The sequence below is a fragment of the Acanthopagrus latus genome, chromosome 24, assembly GCF_904848185.1.
Source record: "Acanthopagrus latus isolate v.2019 chromosome 24, fAcaLat1.1, whole genome shotgun sequence".
NCBI lineage: Eukaryota > Metazoa > Chordata > Actinopteri > Spariformes > Sparidae > Acanthopagrus > Acanthopagrus latus.
Window position 1 is genome coordinate 13,149,922 of NC_051062.1, and position 18,812 is coordinate 13,168,733.

Sequence of the window (18,812 nt, forward strand, 5' to 3'; positions counted from 1 at the left end):
AAAATAAACCAATTAACAGCCTGATGTAGTCGAGATGCGGGCGAAAGGAGGTTTATGCCGACCGAGGCGTGATGCAGAATGCTTATTAGAGGACAGGTTCAGGTCTAAATAATCACTAGACACGCTTGGAACCAATTCTACATTCATCAGCTGCTGGATTTCCCAGCGGGGACGTACGCAGGAGCAAAAAAGGCCTCGTCAGGCGCTCTGGATGCCTCAATCTTAACCTGGAAGACCTGTGGCGGGCGGCACACAGACGAGACGGAATAAAGATGCGATAAACACTAAAACAAGCAAAAGTCTTTGGACTTATTACCTGCACAGCCTCGGATAATCAGACGCAAGAGAAATCCCGATATTCTAAGAATTCATAGATGACGTACAAGCATCATGCAGCTGCAGACATGTTGTCTGGTTGTATACAAAGATTCAAACCCAGTGAAATTTTCTTCAAGGTGAAGATGTGTTTCATGTGGTCGACTAGCGCTTTAACTTCTAGGAAAACATGTTTTCCTAGAAGCATCAATAATATGTGATATGCAACGCTTGCAGACAAACAGTTTGCACAGCTTGGCAAAACTAGGACCATGAATTAGGCTGCTGTAGTTGATGTTTGGAGTGGCGGCTGTTACTTGATGACGTCACCAAACTACGTCTTTTGTTTTCAAACTACAGTAACTCGAGAGTTTTTTCTTGGATTTGTTCAACCAGCACTCAACATTTTCTGTGTGCAGATCATAAAAAATGTAGTTCTTAAACTCTGATGTGTTCAAGATGTCATGGTGTTATGGATCTCTGGTTTTTAGTTAGATTTTTCTTGAAGTTACAATTAAACATGCTTTAATGTCTGACTGTTGCTGTCGACACGAGGGTTTGAAAATCTGAAATACAGATAATCTAAGCCGGCTTCCTTTTATTTATTTATATAATATAATATATGCACTGCTTTGTGGATGCTTTATATTAATTTGCTGTGTCTTGTAAATTGATTTGACCATTTTTACGATGATGAGTTTCATAAACTCGACTGTGACGGCAGTCTCAACCAACACTATCTCAGTTTGAGCTTTAAGCTTTATGAGATGTTCTGCTGCATTTTTGCAAAGTATGTAAATACGTCTCCCAGAGCAGTTCTACGCCAATATTAAATAATTTATGATCTGAATTCATATTGTATATTTACATTTATGTAGTGTCAGACTGATATAGGGTAAGTCAAAATAAGGTCTAAAGAAACTAAACAAATTATTCTCCTGCAAACATATTCATATATTCTTCTTTATATTAGTGTTTGTTTGCCTCACGGCGATCGACGACTCGAGTTCAAAGTTGACCCAGTTTCTGATTTACCAGTACAGATGTGATCAGTGGAGAAAACCCACTCAGTGCTGCTGCATGCCTGATTCATTTACAGACAAATAGACTGTAGTTGGTGTAAAAAGTTTGTAAAGATGACCGGACCAGCGGTTTGCTGATGGACGCTGAAGGTTTGGATTAATACCTGATGCTGTGGAAATAAGTCCTGAGTCAAGGTATTCTCACTTTCTCCAGGATGTTAGCAACTCATGTTTCTGCAAAACAACAGATATGTCCAAGTTTCAAGTGACATTGGCTACATACCATCTTCACATTTGTGCAAAGCCTGCAGACCTTTTCAGCCATGCTTGTGGAACCAAAAGAGTTTTTTTTTAAGCCAAACTCAACCCAAACAAACACAAAGCTGATATGTAAAGGAATGGACAGCGGGAACTTGTTTATGGTTTCTCAAAACCATTCTTGGCTGACGTTTGTTCTGCCGATTGGGTCGCTCTCAAGAAAGAAGTTTAGGGCTGAATAAATCCTGATTCATCAATCTGGTCTGGGTCCTTGATCGGTACCGATGTTTTGCGCAGAGTATCTGGTAATATGACGGATTATAAACTTTCTTACAGACTCATCGGGGCCGCTTGTATTTAATCGATTTAAAATCAAGACGATTATATCGGTGCTTTCCAAGCCAGACCACAACAACCAATGAGAGAGGCATCCCGGAGCATTCTAGCCCCTGAGGCTAATGTTAGCTAGCATGCTACTGTTGACAGAAACCTAAAATCTCTCCTTCACTTCTGCCGAGCCATGAAGCTACAGCGCTGTTTAATCACAATTTATAGATACGAAACATACGAATAACGTGCAGACAGACAGACGGGCAGATGGACAGAGATTCCTTGCTCTATAGTTAGATCTTGTGTCATGTGCTTCTGTCTTTCTGAAGAGCTGTACGCAGGGACAATGTACTGTAAGCTGAATGCATGAATGCATGACCTCGGCTGCCACTACATCATGCGACAGCCCCACTTTGTCCTGCGACTCCTGTCAAAAGCATCATGTTTAATAGATTAGAGTCACATCTTGTGATTTTGCGTTTGGGATACACAGGTAAGTGTACATATTTGAGGTGGCCACAGGGATCATGCATCTTAGATAGCTGTGTGATATGCACAGCTGTAATGGCTTACATCCTCACCACCACCCCCCTCTCTCTCTCTCTGCTGTCTTCCCATGAGGCTCGCCCACCTTTTTAACGTTTTAGCTCACAGATGGGCGAAAAAGGTTTCCCTCGCTCTTCACGTGACCTCTGTTGAATGTAAAAATTTGTGACACAAAGTGGCACAGTTTCATATTTGTTTAGCCGTGACTGGCTCGACGCGCCGGCGTAATGGCACGGGCTCCGGTAGCCAGATCACCAGAGGCGGTGCATCAGGGGACAACCTGGGATCACCGTGCTGCTGATTTATGCATGAACCATGTGCTCGCTTCGCCGAGACAGACGGCGACGACGTTAACAGAGGAGACATTCGGACAGGAAGACATCCTCTTTATCGTGGTGCTGGGGGATCGCCGTCAACAGGGATGGGCAGAGGCCTTCACAAAGACATTACATATTCTGATGTTGTATTCATACCGGCTACCTGTCTGTTCGAGCCATCTGTCATGTGGAATGAGGAACATGGAGGAGACAGAAGGGACAACAACCCAGCGGAGCAGAGTCATCATCCAGATGCATTAAATCGTCAGTCAGTCAGAAACCTCAGGACACTAAATGTCACTGTTTCAGGAGTTAAATGTTCAGAAAAGCCCACATTCAATTAGAAACACGCAAAAGACACATTTATTCACAAGACGATGTTATTTCTCTCTGCTAAAACACCTAATGTTGCAGTTTTCTGGTCAGTTTTGAAGCACACGAGCATCACGTGAGGCCTGTTTCTTTGTGTCACTCGGCATTTATTAGATTTATTTCCTTTGAGATCAGTCGGCGTGTAAATAAACTGAATATTTAACTGTTTTATATCCTGGAAACATCGCTCTTGTTGCCGCCTGCAATATTGATAATCTCTTGCATCATGTTCCTCAACAGTTGACCGTAACCACACATGGAACAACCGAGACCAACCAAACAAAAAGCTTTGTTTTCTCCTCTGATAGCCGCGACATGTCGCCCCTGTTTGCAGCCAGCGCCCTCATCCTTAATGTATGAGCCATCAGCTGAGTGTCCATCCCAGGTGGCCATAACATGCTCCAACATGCAGACGGCACAAACAGATTGCCAAGCACTTGAAGCAATAATACTGGTGTTTCAGGTCACAACTTCAACAGCATTTCACTTGCAAACGCCAGGTTTCAACCGTATATTCTGACAGTGATGTGCTGTTATTATGCTTGTGCAAAGCATGATGGGTATTGAGGAATATTACAGTAAGAGGCTAGCAATTTGAATTGAAGTGTCATTCCAAAGCGACTGTAAAAATAGATGAATAAAATTCCACACATTCCACGTAAATACTGTTATTAGGGTGTATTGTAGTGCGACAACAAGGTCCACATGCTAATATGCCAGAAGGCTAACAACATGCTAACATTTGTAAACAAGGTACAATTGTTTGGTTAAATTAAAAACATTAGTTTGCTGTAATATTACGCTGAATTTACTGTAAATGTGCATATTTACAATAACTACATATTATCACAGTATTATGTCATAGGTAAATGTAAAACAAGGTATACTACTAGTATCTCTTTATGTATCAGTGTGAAATAACTATAGTATCCTGCTGTGAATCTACGTAATTCACCTTTAAAATTACAGTAGTATTCTTCATAATGTGGCTTCTTCTGGTGTGACGTGAAACTCACAGCATCAAATAAATCGTCCGCAGTGAGTCAGACCGATAAATCACGCCCACTATTGTTGAGTTTATGTGTTTTTCATCATTGTGTCATCAGTAAAAATACATTCCTGGTTTTTTATTACCGTACCGAAACACCAAAAACATTCAAAAAAATGTAGTAGATCTTGTTTGGAGTTTCCCTCCAGAGTTTCTCAAGCCATTTTTTTTTGTCTACATCTGGATCACAGATTGAACATTTAACACATGAAATATGGTGTAATGATCGTGACAGATGTAGTCGTACCTAAATCATATCCCACGCGGCGAGTATCAACCTCCACCGGGGAGCTCCTTGAACATGTGGACTCACATGTTTTCCACAATGTGCACATCAAAACAAAAAAAAATATCCCTCACAAACTCACCTCTAAGTTATTCTTAGAAGAAATGGGCCTACCTATCACAGAGCAAACCTGTTTTTTTTCCCCAGCTCTGCTCACTCATACGGCATTAATTCCAACACTGGAAATCTGCAAGGAAATCTAGCCCCCTTTGAGCGTCGCTATCCCTGTTTATCTTGACAGCGCTCTCCTTAAGCATGCCGTGTATCCATATTTGAAGGCGCCACCGGCTGCGTAGGTAAAGATGGGAATTTGTAGTGACAAGGGGGGAGGGCATCAGCACAACAGAGGTACTTAAGGAAAGAGACAACCTCTTCCAGCAAAGGCAAATGAGTCTTGTCAGCCGGCAGTTGGTGCAGTAATTATAAAGGGTGCGTTGAATTTCCCAGGGATTCCAGGAGAATGGCATAATGGAGAAAGCACTAAGAATTTTATAAGGCAAGCTGCGGGAAAATAAAGAAAAGGAGAATGTAACATCCACCGAGGTCTGCCTTTAGAAGGGAAACATAAAGTTGTTTGTGATGTTTAGGAAACCGGGATCATTTAAAGCAGACCTGCTGATTGTGTGAAACAGCAGTAGGAAGCAGGAATGGCTGCTGTTGCCCTAAATTAGCACTTAAGTTGTTGCACATTGCCTCAGTAATTTGGTGGATAGCAGGTGCACCTGCTCGTCTCTAACCCTTCTCCGTCTCAGCGCTCTGCCAAAAATGGAAAACCCAACTTCCAGCAGCTGAAGCCGTGATCAGTGTTTTAGACGAACATTATCCTGACAGATAGCTGGATAGCTGCAATACTGTATTAATCCCAGCGGGGATTTAAAGATTACTTTGGTGTGGGTTAGGTTTAAAAAAAAAAAAAAGAAAAAAAAAAAGTAGCATGACGGTGTTTTGTCATCCTTATGAATAAGTTATTTTTGTAAGTGCGTCTCCTCCACGAGCTGTTAAATGTTCTTTATCTAAAGAGATATTAACAATGTGTGAGGGAGTACTCGGAGATGTTTTGTGAATTGATAAGGCTGCGGATGTATGTATACATGGTGTTGCTGTGCATCTTTTATGAGAACCGTCAAAACATTTTCTTTTGCATGATATCATAATGCAAAAACATGGGTTTTCCATACCACAAGTACAGTAGTACCCAGGAAGCTCATTTGTGTGACCAACTACACCGAAATAATGTCAAAATCCATTTGTAGAGCATCAAAATAAACTAAATTAATTTGTTTTAGTCCGATTCTACACCAATATGTTCAGATAAATGGTCCATAATGACATGAAATTGCAATTTTTTTACTTTTACTTTGGGTTGGACCCCAAAAACCTGCGGACAAAGACGTGCACTTCTGCAAACCTAGAGAAAAACACGGAAAAAGGTTTAATTTAATTCAAAACGTTGTCTCAAAAAGTAGGAAAGACAACGAATTGTGCGGCTCAACTTTTCACAGATTGCCTTGCTGTGAGCGCTTGCTTTTTATTACATATATTTATTATATTATATTTACGTTCAGGATGTTGTGTTGACGATCTCCTTTTACTTTAAACCCTCAGAGGTCGGCCTTTTTAAAGCCTGCAGCAAAGGAGCTGATAAATGAATTTCAATAGCAGTTGCCTCCACTGGAGACGCTCACTGCCCCTCAGTGATGTTGATGCTGTTTCAGAGTCTGTGGGAGAAACACTGACTGCTTGAAGTTTCCTCGCATGTTAATTGCGCACATTTAAAAGGTATTACGCGTCAGAACGTAACGTCTTTTATCAGTGTCTCAGCTCCCGGATGAGTATTTGCTTTGAAGCACCTCGACAGACGAGGTATCCTCCGGCGCCGACGGTGTTTCTCTGCCTCCCCCTCCTACAAAATATTTCCTCAGGCTCAACACCCAGAACGTGTTTTTTACTCAAGTGCGCCTCGTTAAAACAGGTTAAAACTGAATTAAGAGGGAGCTACTGTAGTTGTTTACCTAGATGCTAAAAGTCTTCTTCGGGGATTCAGTGTTTCCTGTAGATTGATGCGTACTTGTGTTTATTTACCCTGCAGAAACATTCATGTATACGTGAGCCTTGACAGTTACATCTGTTCAGGTATGCACCGCCTCGAGCGGCATCAATGAAACTGCTGCCAACTCGCTTTGCATCCCATCAGCTCGCCTTGAACCTTTTTGCATTTCCTGCGTTTTTCTCCCTTCACCTCCGGACCCCGCCGGCCCGGTCGACCCCTCCTCCCTCCCGGTGCGACCCCCCTCCCCTCCTCCTCCATCACTTCAGAGGAAACAGATGCAAACCTCATCCTCTCCCCTCGTCCGTGTCTCGGGGACGCACCGACGCTCACCGCCGACTCGGAAGGTCCCTCAGCGACAACTGTCCTGATTTCCTGTGACATCAGAGTCAGTCTTCAGTCACTCTGATCCCGTCAAGGAGTCGGCTGAGATGAACTGATGGCGGACTGGCCTATTTATACCCCGGTCACCTGATCTCTCACTCCCCCACAGGCCAGGAATATTAAATTGACAGCAGCATATTTTGAAATGTGTGATCGCCCTGGAGGCTGCAGATACTCAGGGTTATCTGCTCTTTATTTTTAACTTACCTTGATGAACACAGGGAGGGCTTCTCCTACTGTACGTCCCACAGACACCGAGCTGATGGTTTGATTCCTTCTGGGGTCACCTGTGTTAAATCATAACATCATTTCATATAATCTATATTAAACTGAGACACCTTGTTTTAGTGATGTGTTTCATTGTTTAGTTCTTCCTTCCTTTCTTGCCCTCAGTAGATTATTCTGCTTCCCTTTTGGTTGGTTTGCCAATGTTTTCGAAACTGCGAGATCAGACAAAAGCTTCGAATTATTACAGTTTTTAAGTTTTACTTTTCTGAGTAAGTTCTGATTGTTCGGCTGTTTTCCCTGAAGCAGACAATGAAGATTTGTTCACATTTTTCTTGTTTCCGAGAGAAGAAGAGAAGAAGCAGCTTCTGAAAATAAGACAGAGATGGAGAAGTGTGGATTTCTACCACTTCTACTCTTATCGTACAGATCCACAGGGGCGTTGTAGGACCCGAGGCCTTGCGGTGCTTCCTCAACACCCAGACCAAACCAGACCAACATGGTGGCTGGTTTGGAAACCTTCTCTTACATCATGATAACATCTCAGTGAAACATGTTTCTGAAGACATTTTACGCAGAAAAGAAGCCATGGAGTGACCGCATCTGTCTTTATTTTAACTTCACAGTGATTAGAACATCATGGTTGGACTTGTACCATTACAGCCACTGCTAACTTCTTTCATTCACTTACGCCCCTTCATTCATTTACAGCCAAGCTAATCTGTGAATAACCAAACAGACGATTCTGTTCCATTTGTTTTGTCTTCTTATCAATTCATTCATTCATCGCTGCGAATTATTTTCCTTCCATCCTTCCATCCTTCCTCGCCTCCTGGCAGCCTCCTTCTTTCTTTCACCTACCGCTACTCGACAAGCTAATCAGTGTCGTATGGCTCGTCGTCCCTCCCTCCTGGTCATAATATTAGTCATGTATTTATTCATCCATCCATCCATTTTTACTGGGAACAGTGGGTGGTTTTCAGGAAGCCCCCGCAGCCTTGGATCTTTCCCTCCAAACACAGGAGAGGTGTTGACCGACGTTGGACAGATTGGCCGGGCACCGGAGAACGCCGAATTGCTGTAATCACATTTACTTGGCCCTTATCTGCGTGTTTGACATTTTGTCTCAGCGGCCCGACAACCAAAGTGTAGGTCGAGCCGAACCGCGAGCTGTCAAACCTCGCCGCCCGGCCCGTGCCATGTTAAACACCCAACATCTGGGCCCACCGTAAACACTCAACCCTTCATAATCAGCTCCACATGTGGCCCGCCGCTCGGGCTGCACGTGCTCCCCGTCCAGCGGCGGGACGTAAAGGGAAGCTGTCAGGCCCCGTCAGAGCGTTTGAAACGGATACAGCGTCAGGATTACAATGCAGTATGAAATATCCTGAACTCCTCTTATAATTACGGCAGGTTTCAAACGGGCCTCCGCCGTTTGATCTCCTCGCCGTCCTGATACAGAGCTTAAGATGAGACATTTATTTAATAACAGCTGCACCGCGAAAACCTCCGGCAGCTGGCAGTTAAAAGAAAACCCCTCCCTTGGATACAGTTACCCTCCTAGATATCATCAATCTGTGATTTCAATGCATTCCAGGAGTTATTCTCTGATGAAGTGGTTTAACTTTACATCTCTGGTGAACCCGGCTTTCCCTCAAAACTGCCTCGTCTAATTGAGCCTTGCTTGTTTTTCCTGCGTCTCCCAGAATAACTTTTGACAGCCTCCGAAGATAGGGTGTGACCCCGTTGCTTGGATACATCTAGTCTGGCGAAGTGGTTCGTGAATTTCTGGCCACGAAAAAATCTGCAAATGTTAAAGCGGTTCACGCTCGAAGCCTCGGCCTTTGTTGTGGCTGCGTCGGATTCTGGCCTGCAGAGACAAATCACTCCACGTCTCCTGCAGGAACTTCTTTTTATAGTATAACTGTCAAAAAAGGCAAATCTGAGAAGTTTGTGTTTAAGTCTCAGGTACTGACACCAAGATCTACTTCAGATATCACAAACATGGAACAGATATACAGAGATTTCTACACATATATACATAAACAAGATGAATTTGCAACAACTGATTATTAAAAGTTTGACAGAGCATCAATGTTGTAAACACAGAGTCCTCTCGCCTCTCGTCCTCCAGCTGTAGTCCTGAACCTGGTCCATGGCTCTTATTTGGACTCTCCTCCTCCCTGGAGCGGTCCGGCTGGTCGGGTCAGATGGCCCAAAAAGACGCAATCATCTCAAAGTCCGCTTCTCTTAATCCAAAACCATCAATTTCAGCCATTAGCAACACTTGTTTCGGGGATAAAATCCCCAGAAATTAACTGTAATTATGAACTCATCCTGCTTTTATTAACCGTCTTTAGCTAAACTTTCTCATAAGTTTCTCATACGTGCCTTTAAATGTCTTGTGATCTGGCAGTCCACGTGTTTATTAAGGCTTCTAACACTGATGAACTCATTAACTTGAATAAGCAAACACACAGTATTTGTAGAACGTGCATTAATCTCACCTCGCAGATCTCGACGCGTGTTATTGCAGGTAATCTAATGGTTCTGACAGGTTATCACATTTACTGTGAAGCCTCTCTGATGCTTAAAGGAGTTCATGTTGCTTTTGCAAATCAACTCCTCAATTAAACAACTCTTCACCTGAGCCGCGCTGCTTGGTATGCACCGCAACTTCCCACGACTCCTCCGAGTCTCCCAACCTCCCCCCTCAGGTTCAGGGGCAGATGTTCTCAATACGGAGATCAATGAGGGGTTCATTCCACTGTCTTTGTTCCCCGTCTGTTCGCCGCGGCGCCCGAGCCACTCGCAATAATTCAAGACAAGTAACACAAATGGCGTGTACGAGACCATGTGTTAGCCCCGGTGCATGAGACTGACGGAAAAGAAGACGGGAGATGAGGAGAGAGGTGAAAAAGATGACATTACCTGTGTATCCTCACTCGTCAAGTCCATCAGTCCTCTGAAAGACGGTGCAAAACACACACACACACACACACACACACACACACACACTCTCCACTCGCGCTGATTCCCGATGCTTGGCGCTCGACCAAGAGCCGAGAAGTGACACAATGAGCTCATCTAGCCTGCCACCTGACACTTATCACAGCGACGCATCGCAATTTTGCGTCTGCGATCTGCCATCTTACATCAGGTGAAACGCTGAGAGTGAGTGACTCTGTGCAGGAGGTCTCTCTTTATTTTAGTGGAAATGGCAAAATGATACAGTGTGTGTAATGTTGAGTGATGTATTTTCCTCTCTCTTCTCTGATAATAAGCTGTACTGCGACCCAAACATTTCTACTTAACATCTGCGGCGTATGATTCTGACCCGGTACCGTATCTTATCTGTGTCCTCGTTTTCGTTTGTGCCTCTGTTATTATTTGCTGTCCTGTCGTCCCCGTTTGCACACGAGGCTCATTTAAAGTTTCATCTTATCTGGTGAAAGATGTGTTACCACGCTGACATGCTCCGAAAGCTCCGTGTCCACAGAGGTGTTTGTGTGTGTTGCGTTCGGGCTCCTCTCTCAGCCCGAGCCTATACATCATCCCCCTCCCCGGTGACGACATCTCCGAGCGCCGGACCGGCTCGAGCCGGGCCCTCGGGGGTCAGTCTCTTAAATGAGATTTCAGCACCGCTGACCCGTGCTCTGGTCCTCTCACCTTTTTGCCAGGAGAACAGGAATGACCTCTGACCCCCAGATCTGTGAGCAGCCACCGTCTTCCTCCAAGTGGGCGACCCCTCGACTGCAGCCGACCGTGCCTAAGCCGGGAGGACGGAGCGAGGAGAGGTGAGGCCTCGGTGTGTGGAGGAGCACAGAGGTGTGAAATGAAGACTCCCAAAAAGAGATGTTAGAGAAAAAAAGGGACACCTTCTTTTATAGAAGCAAAGTTTTTTTTGCCTCGTAGTACAGTGAGAAAAAAAGATACGTCTTGTTCAAGTTGTTCTAGCGCTTATCAAAAATATACAAATGCACAAGATATTCACACACATACGGAACAAAGGCAGGAATAAACACTAGTACGAACAAAAAGAGCACAATGAAACAGGGCTATTATCTCAGAAATTCATGAATTTTTTAACAATATAGACACAAATATAAATAATTTTGGACATCTGAGTAAGAAACGACAGCTAAGAGTCTTTTTCATCTAATCTGCAGGACTTAACCAAGAAACTGAGGCACCGTCTATCAGAACAGTTTTTATGACAAACGAAATCAAAATAAATCTCCTCCATCAGAAATGTGCGCATCTTTCTGCAAATGATCTGCAGAAACAGATCTGAAATCTCCCCTTTGACTCCCAACGATGGGTGTCGTGGAAATGTTACAGAACAGACACTCATGTTTTTCCTTATAGTCAAATCTTAAAACAATCCACAGTGAATTTGAATCCTCGTAACTCCCAAGAGTCGACATTTTCCTGCTTGTCTGATCAGCTGCGGTCGGAGTTCGCGATCGAATTTTAACGTATAGGAACAGCGTCGAGTTCAAAACAGGTTCCAGTGCGTTTAGATAATGCAGAGCAACATCCGGAGCGTCCCAGAGGACGGGCCTTAGCCTACATACTGTACTGTATGCATGAGGGTACAAGAGCTGCACACACACACACACACACACACACACACAGACACACACAGATGTACTGTATGGAATGGCCTTTAATGTGCATGTGTGCAGTTGTGTTTCTTTCTCCCTGACATCTTGCAAGTGCTGTATGTATGTCATTAATTGAGTCTCCAGCTCCCTGGAGTGGTTAGCGCTGCTTGCAGTGGGAAGATAGAGAGGGAGATGCCTCTTTGTGTGTCAGTGTGTGCTCTCTACCCACACACACACACACACACACACACACACACACACACACACACACACACACACACAGAAGCCCTGATCGGCTGATGATTATGCTTGATCAGTGTCAAACACAAACTACTGCAGCGGGTGCTTTGAAAAGGAATATATTGTGTACTCAGGCTTTTTCAGACCCTTAGTGGTGTTTTTACAGAGCACACTGATTTATCCAATTCACCCAGATCTGAGAAATATAATCTTTTTTTCCCCCCTCCTTCTCTGTGATCCGAGCAACACAGACGGCACATCCATCCTTTTTTTTTTTTTTTTTCTTTTAAGAAACAAGAAAAAGAATCTCAGTACAAGGGGATGAAAACAACACCTCTGGTGTTTGATTCAGACAGAAGATCAAATCAAGTTTTTTGTTGTGCAGAGATGTTTTAACGCGTTACGATAAAACACGTACAATCACAGCACACACACCACCTGGGAAACATAAGCTAATAAGACCAGACAGGGAGTCAATACCTCGTTATAGAGCAATAAAAACTCAATCATCGGCGCAGAATTTAAAGTACTCGACTGTACACGAGGAGCCGCATTAGTTCATTCGTCAATTACGCCGTAAATGAACACTTAACTTCCTCTACTTTTAAGATTAGGCGGCTCAGTTGCACACCGGCGCTGCAGTAAAAAGGAACATTTCTCGGTGGTCTAAAAAAGTGTTATTGGTTTAGTTAAATCTCAGTGGGTGGTGTCTTGTTAACGGGTTTACAGAGAAGAAGGAAGTCCGGTCAGAATCTGTTTTCTGCTGCTCTGAGTCACATTGGCTGTAAACCCACCACGTCATGGCTTCTCGATCAGTAGCTCTCACATCGAGGACCCCAAATTAGACGATGGTGCCAACTTCGTCGTCATTTAGGGACCAAAACTACTTGGTTAAGTTTCAGAAAAGATCACGTTCAGGCTCAAATAAGTACATTTACGAGAGCTAACTGTATTTATTATAGTACAGCGGAAAAGTTGAGAATGACGAGAGCTTTCTGTCTTCGTCACTCAGTCGTGCGTTGACGTGTGTCTGCAGGTTTGTTTAAGAGGCGGAAGGAGACAAAATGAGGCTGAGTTTTATTTGTTTTCCAGGACCGTTCGGGCCCAGGCAGGGGTGTTTCTCTCGTGGCAGGGCGGCTCTCGGAGCTGAGCCGAACGCGATAGGGGTAAATATTTGTATCTCAGCGGTGGACGAACAGCTCTGAGGTCAGTCGTCTGGAATCCCCAGGTTCTTCAGAGACCACTGTTGTTACAGTTGGGCTTTTTTTGGGTTTAAGAAAAAATAAAGGTATGAGAGACAGAGAGAGAGTGCCAGACTCCCTGAGGGGGGAAACCAAGCACTAACACTGAAACAAAAGGAGATAGAGGAAAAGGAGTGTGAAGTTGGGGGAGGATGCTCAAAAGAGCAACGACATTATATAACAAGTGTCGTGTATTTTGGCCCGTGTCATCTCGCATCTTACAGGGAAGCTGCAGAACCGTATGAGTGTCTGAGTGCTGCTCCTACCTGACAAGAGTAAGATCCACGAGGAAAACGCTGATGTATATGTCTCGCTAATGACTGTAGCATGACTTTACGATCTTACCCTGAGCCCAAAGCCGAGGCCTCGGAAAAGAAATCACCTCCGCTGACTCTCCCCGGCTCGTAGAGATCGCAGCTGTAGCCGGGCCATTTGATAAAAACGAATCAGTGCGACTAGTTCTGCCTTGTAGGGATGGAGAAGTGAGCAACATTAGCGGGGGTGTCATGTTTGATTGGGGTTTATTAGCGCCGCCTGTATTGTTCCTGTTCGTCAACAGACTCCCAGGTAATGTGGTGATAATCGTTGCGGAAGCCTCCATCTGCTCATTTGGGGGGGGGAGGTGGGGAGCTGCCCTCGTTTCAAATCCATTTTCCCAGGTGCTGATGGGAGGCCGCGGGGTGGAGGGGGTGGATGTTGGGTAGGAGAGGAGGGAGCGGTGTACAGCCCTGTTTCATTTACCCAGGAGTGTCGGCGCACTCAGCAACCAGGTTGTCTCTGCTTGTACCGGCTAATGGTTCAAACCCAGCTGGCTTCAATTGGGAGCTGGGCTCTTGAGTAATACATTTTGCACTTTGGCTCGCTACCAAGTGTACGGCATTTCGGTGCTGCACGCTACGCTGGGTTTATCGCTCAGGTGTTTGGAAGCGAGCGCCATAAAATCCATAAACAAGCCGGTCGTTGTGGCTCCAGGTTGTCGTTCGATGCGTCGAGGTCAAGGTGCAGAGGATCGGGGCGCCCTTACGGAGCGAGGCGGCGGCGAAGGGGGCCGTCTCCGGCTCGACTGTTTGTGAGAGGCAATTCTCCACGCTTGTAATTACACGTCTTTAATTGATAACGCGGAAAAACTGCATTGATTTGGTGTCAGGCGAAGGAGCACGGCGGCCCGGCCTCTAATTACTTCTCAGTTCTGCAATGTCAGGTTCGGTTTCTGCCGTCGCATCTGCGGCAAAGATGCAGCTGACGCGATCGCACCTGAGCGGTTTGCTCCTCCATCCACTGAATCCGACTGATTGGAGCAAGAAAATCAGTAAGATGCAGTTGCATGTTGGAGACTGACATGGATCCAGGCGGATACAGCGAGTAGGAGCTGCTGTTTGAAGCATCTGCTGCAAGAAAAATGCTGATTTCTCTGACGGCTCCAGGAGCTACTGCTGTGGTTTTTTTTTTTTTGCTGCCATTGACCTCTGTGGAGGAGGAGAACAGGAAAAAGAAGGTTTACTTAACAAAATGTATAACATGTCACATTAATGTTATGTAGAAGTTGGAGCAGAGAGATGGATGCTCACCTTACGACCTCATTTTCATCATTTTGCGATGAAATGGACCAGTCCTTGTTGGACATGTTGTTGAGTTGTGTACTTAGTTACACTCAAACAATATTCAGACTCAGAAAAAACAATTTTACTCAAGATAACGGTGCATTTCATTTACTTACCTGTTGCTCAGACTGAGGAAGGATGGTAGCAGCTCAAAGTGTTTCTACTGGTTTTAAATGATCAAGTTCAGTGTTGTGTTGTCAGGTCCAGACAGAGGGATGTAAAAAACAGGAAGTGGACCAGACTCTGGGTCCTGCTGACCTCTCCTCCCTCCTGTTAGTCAGCCTTTTAGCCCAGCTATCACTGTAAATTTCCTCTCGGGCTGAATCAAGGCGAAGGGGAACTGAAGGCTTGTTACCCGGTCGTGCATAATGCCACTAATTTCTGGAAGTGTGTGAGAGCGCTGTCGCTGAGGCGATGACAGAGCAGGACCAACTGGCCTCACGTGGGACTTCCTGTAACGGGCCAAATGGTTGTTAAGGTGGAGGAGAAACAGAGTTCTGGGGGCTTTTTGTAAATGCTTTTAACGTCCTGCTGAGTTATGCATCACATTTGTAATGTTAGACGGAGGATCTGAAAGGTTAATGTCGCGCTTACAGTAGAGAGACAACAGCTGACGTGGAGGACAGAATATTAATGCTCTCTCTCCACGATCGCAGAGTTTAAAAGCAGCGACCTGGTGTTCTTCTCTTACCTTTCAACCACCATTACCCAACATAAACCAACAGTCTACAGGTCGCCGACCGCTGTTCAGGACAGGGTTACAACATTTGTAAGCCCGGCACCGCTGGATATTTGACGTTTTCCAGCTGCTTTAAGCCAAAACATTCTCTTTTCTGAACCCTCACCAAGTGGTTTTGGTGCCTAAATCCGACCAGACGATCAGCACCAGAAACAATAAATGACTAACATCGGCTCCTGGTTTTGATTCTTCCATTGTTGCACTCCCAACTGCTGCGTGGGGAAATCCTACTGTGCCCTTTTTTTTTTTTTTTTACTTCCCACTTTCAGGATAACAAACAATAACAGATGTCGTCACTCACTGTTGGAGCCCGTCGCTCGAAGCTGAAGGAGATAAATATGTTTTCGCTACATCACATGATGCTTTGAATTCATGGTTCAATTTCCATTTCTGAACAAAAGAAATATTAAATATACAACTTAGTTACCTAGAGTTATAAACCTCGGGAGTTAAAGGTCACAAAGTGGCATCAAGCAACCAACTGAACACCCCTCGTCTAACAAAGGCGCTCCACAGTGCCAGTGTTGTCTGTCTGCAGAAAGATGGCGGTGCAACGTGACATCACCCCTGAATCCTGCACAGTGGACCTTTAAACAAGCCGATATCTGCGCATTTAGTTTACGTCACCATTATCAGACATCTAACACGTCTCCAGATGATTCCTGTTAAACGTTTGTAGTCAAAAATCAGCTCAAATGTGCCCCTAAGAAGATAAAGTATAAAAGGCTTTATTTCCTCTCCGTGAGGTGTGTGTTTCTGCGAGCGCGTGCGTTTGGTGCTAACGCGCTAATAGAGACATCCTGTCTGCCGCCTGACACAAACAACGACGCCTCAAAAGCAATTTAATGTGGTTTTAATTAGATTTTAATTGCGTTACCTGATCTTAACGGACCTCAAGAGGCAGGCAGGATGACGCCGTAATGTTCGCCGATGCTGTTGTTGTTGTTGTGTTATTTTTTTTTTTTATTTTCCCGTAAACTGTAATCTGCATTAACACAACGCTCGACAGAGTTCAGAAGATGTGGAAATGGAGCTGTGTGTGTGTGTGTGAGAGCTGCAGAGAGGTGTGATTCATGTACGAGTGTGTGTGTGTTTTTAAATGAATGAGAGATGTAGAAACTGTGTGTGTGTGTGTGTGTGTGTGAAGCTTAGAAAAGTGTGTGTGCTTGAGAGAGAAACATAACAAATGAGGGCGGGTTGGACGGATGTGAAGTGTGTGTTAGTGCACAAGAAGCGTGTGTGTCAAGACAACTTGAGGGTGTGTGTGTGTGTGCATGAGCGAGAGAGAGACATTGTGTGTGTGTGTGTGTGTGTGTGTGTGTGTGTGTGTGTGTGTGTGTCTGTCAGATCCCTCGGCCTGTAGATGGAGCTACACTACACTTCTCTCTCTCTCTCTCTCATCCTCCATCTGCACACAATGAATGCATTGTCCTCCACCCTCCACCCCATTACACCCCTCTGACACACACACACACACACACACACACACACACACACACACACACACACACACACACACACACACACACACACACACACACTCCCCTCTCTAACAGATTTGCTATTTATGTTAATGTACACCTCAGTGGATCTCTTGCCTCCCAGTGGTTAGATACCCTGTTGATATGTGGCTTTGCCTGTGTGTGTGTGTGTGTGTGTGTGTGTGTGTGTGTGTGTGTGTGTGTGTGTGTGTGTGTGTGTGTGTGTGTGTGTGAGCTCAAGAGGGAAGCTGGATGGGATGAGGAAGGTTTTAGGGAGTCAAAGGACAATTCCTGAGACTTTTCCTCTTTTCCCTCTCATAAAGCAGAGAGGAAGAAATAAAAGCCCGGCACCGCCTCGGTGCTTTCGGTTTCGTGTTGTCGTCTTTTATTTTTTATTTATTTTTTTTGGAGGAGGAGGGTGGGAACTTAACTTGGCTGCAGAACAGTTATGAAGTGCTCGATTATGTGAGTCCTGACGTATCGGTGGAAGTACAGAATGGAAGCTTTTTGTTTCCCAGCAAATCTGCAGAGACCCGACAGAGTCTGATACTTTGAACGTGTCTCAGTTTTGATCCCACGTCACATGGCGTCACTGACCGATCCCCGAGACGCTGATTCAGGATCTGGTACCCAAAGTCAAGACCTCTATCTCGGTTTGTGATTCATCAGTGAAGCGTGACGCTGCGCTCCTCGTATTAACTGATTGGCATCGGCTGTTTCATTCATGCCCTCAAACTCGTGAGCTCATTCATCAACTGTGTGGTTATCAGCTGATAGAAGCAGGTGTACAGAAAGTCTTTCTCCTCCTTAGGGCTTTACTTTTGTTGTTCTTGCTGTCTGAAAATGATAAGAACTATTGTGGCGCTGTGTACTGACATTATCCCAAATGTTTCCAACAATGTTGAAACCCAAGAAGACACAACTTACGTCTTTTGTTGCGTTTTGATTGATACCTTTGCGTCCAACTCGTGCAAAGTCGTCTTCAGATCGATTCTTTTGTCCGTCCAGCAGTCGGACTCTTCATTTACTGTCACAAATGATGCGGAAAAGCAGCAAATCCTCACATTTCAGAAGCTGCAACCTGCAGATGTTTGACATCTCTGCTTGAAAAATGTTTTATGTGACGATGAATAATCGTTGCAGCTCTAATTTAGAACATTTCTAGTATTTTCAAGATGTCGTGCTTTTGCTCAAACACCAGATGAATCAAACAAACTGCCTCTTCTCTCCTCGTAATGTGTTATTGATCGTAACGAGCAGCTCAGCTTCGAGTGTCGCGTGTGGTATATCTCAGCGTTTCAGGATCATATCGAGGCTTAGTCTTATAAAAGCAGTGTGTGTTACAGCGCTGGTAATTCTCACCACTCAAACGGTGTGTGAAATAGAGCTACAGTCGGGTCATTGTTGATCCCCACCTCTAATAGAATAATCAATCTTGCTTTTGGCAAGTCTGTGGGATTAATTATTAAGGGCTAAACATTTACCGGCTGAAGCACAGCGCCGCCTGGCTCTCGTCTACCTGCCTCGCTCTGCTCTGCTCCGCATCCTCTGAAGAAACCGCTCAGCCCGCCGTGAATTGATTATCTCCACGCTTATCTGCTGACAACAACCGCCGCTCCTCCACCCCCCCTTTTTGCACCCCTCCACCTTTTAAAACAATGGTATCTTTCCAGTTTGTCAGTCACAGATTTATTTCATGTAGAAACACTCACAGAAGGAGGATTAACGGTATCTACTTATACGCTCGCGATAA

The 18,812-nt window shown here is 44.7% G+C and overlaps 1 protein-coding gene across 4 annotated transcripts in view; it reads left to right on the forward strand.

Moving 5' to 3' along the window:
- zeb2b (zinc finger E-box binding homeobox 2b) overlaps positions 1–18,812 on the forward strand; it is a 443,989-nt gene that overhangs the window by 121,002 nt on the left and 304,175 nt on the right. For 3 of the 4 annotated variants that reach the window (XM_037091001.1, XM_037090998.1, XM_037091002.1), the window contains exon 5: positions 10,831–10,947. The exons of the other annotated variant lie outside the window; for it this stretch is intronic. The gene's annotated coding sequence lies outside the window, so the exon portion shown is untranslated. The remainder of the gene's footprint in view (positions 1–10,830; positions 10,948–18,812) is intronic. 4 annotated transcript variants of the gene reach the window in all.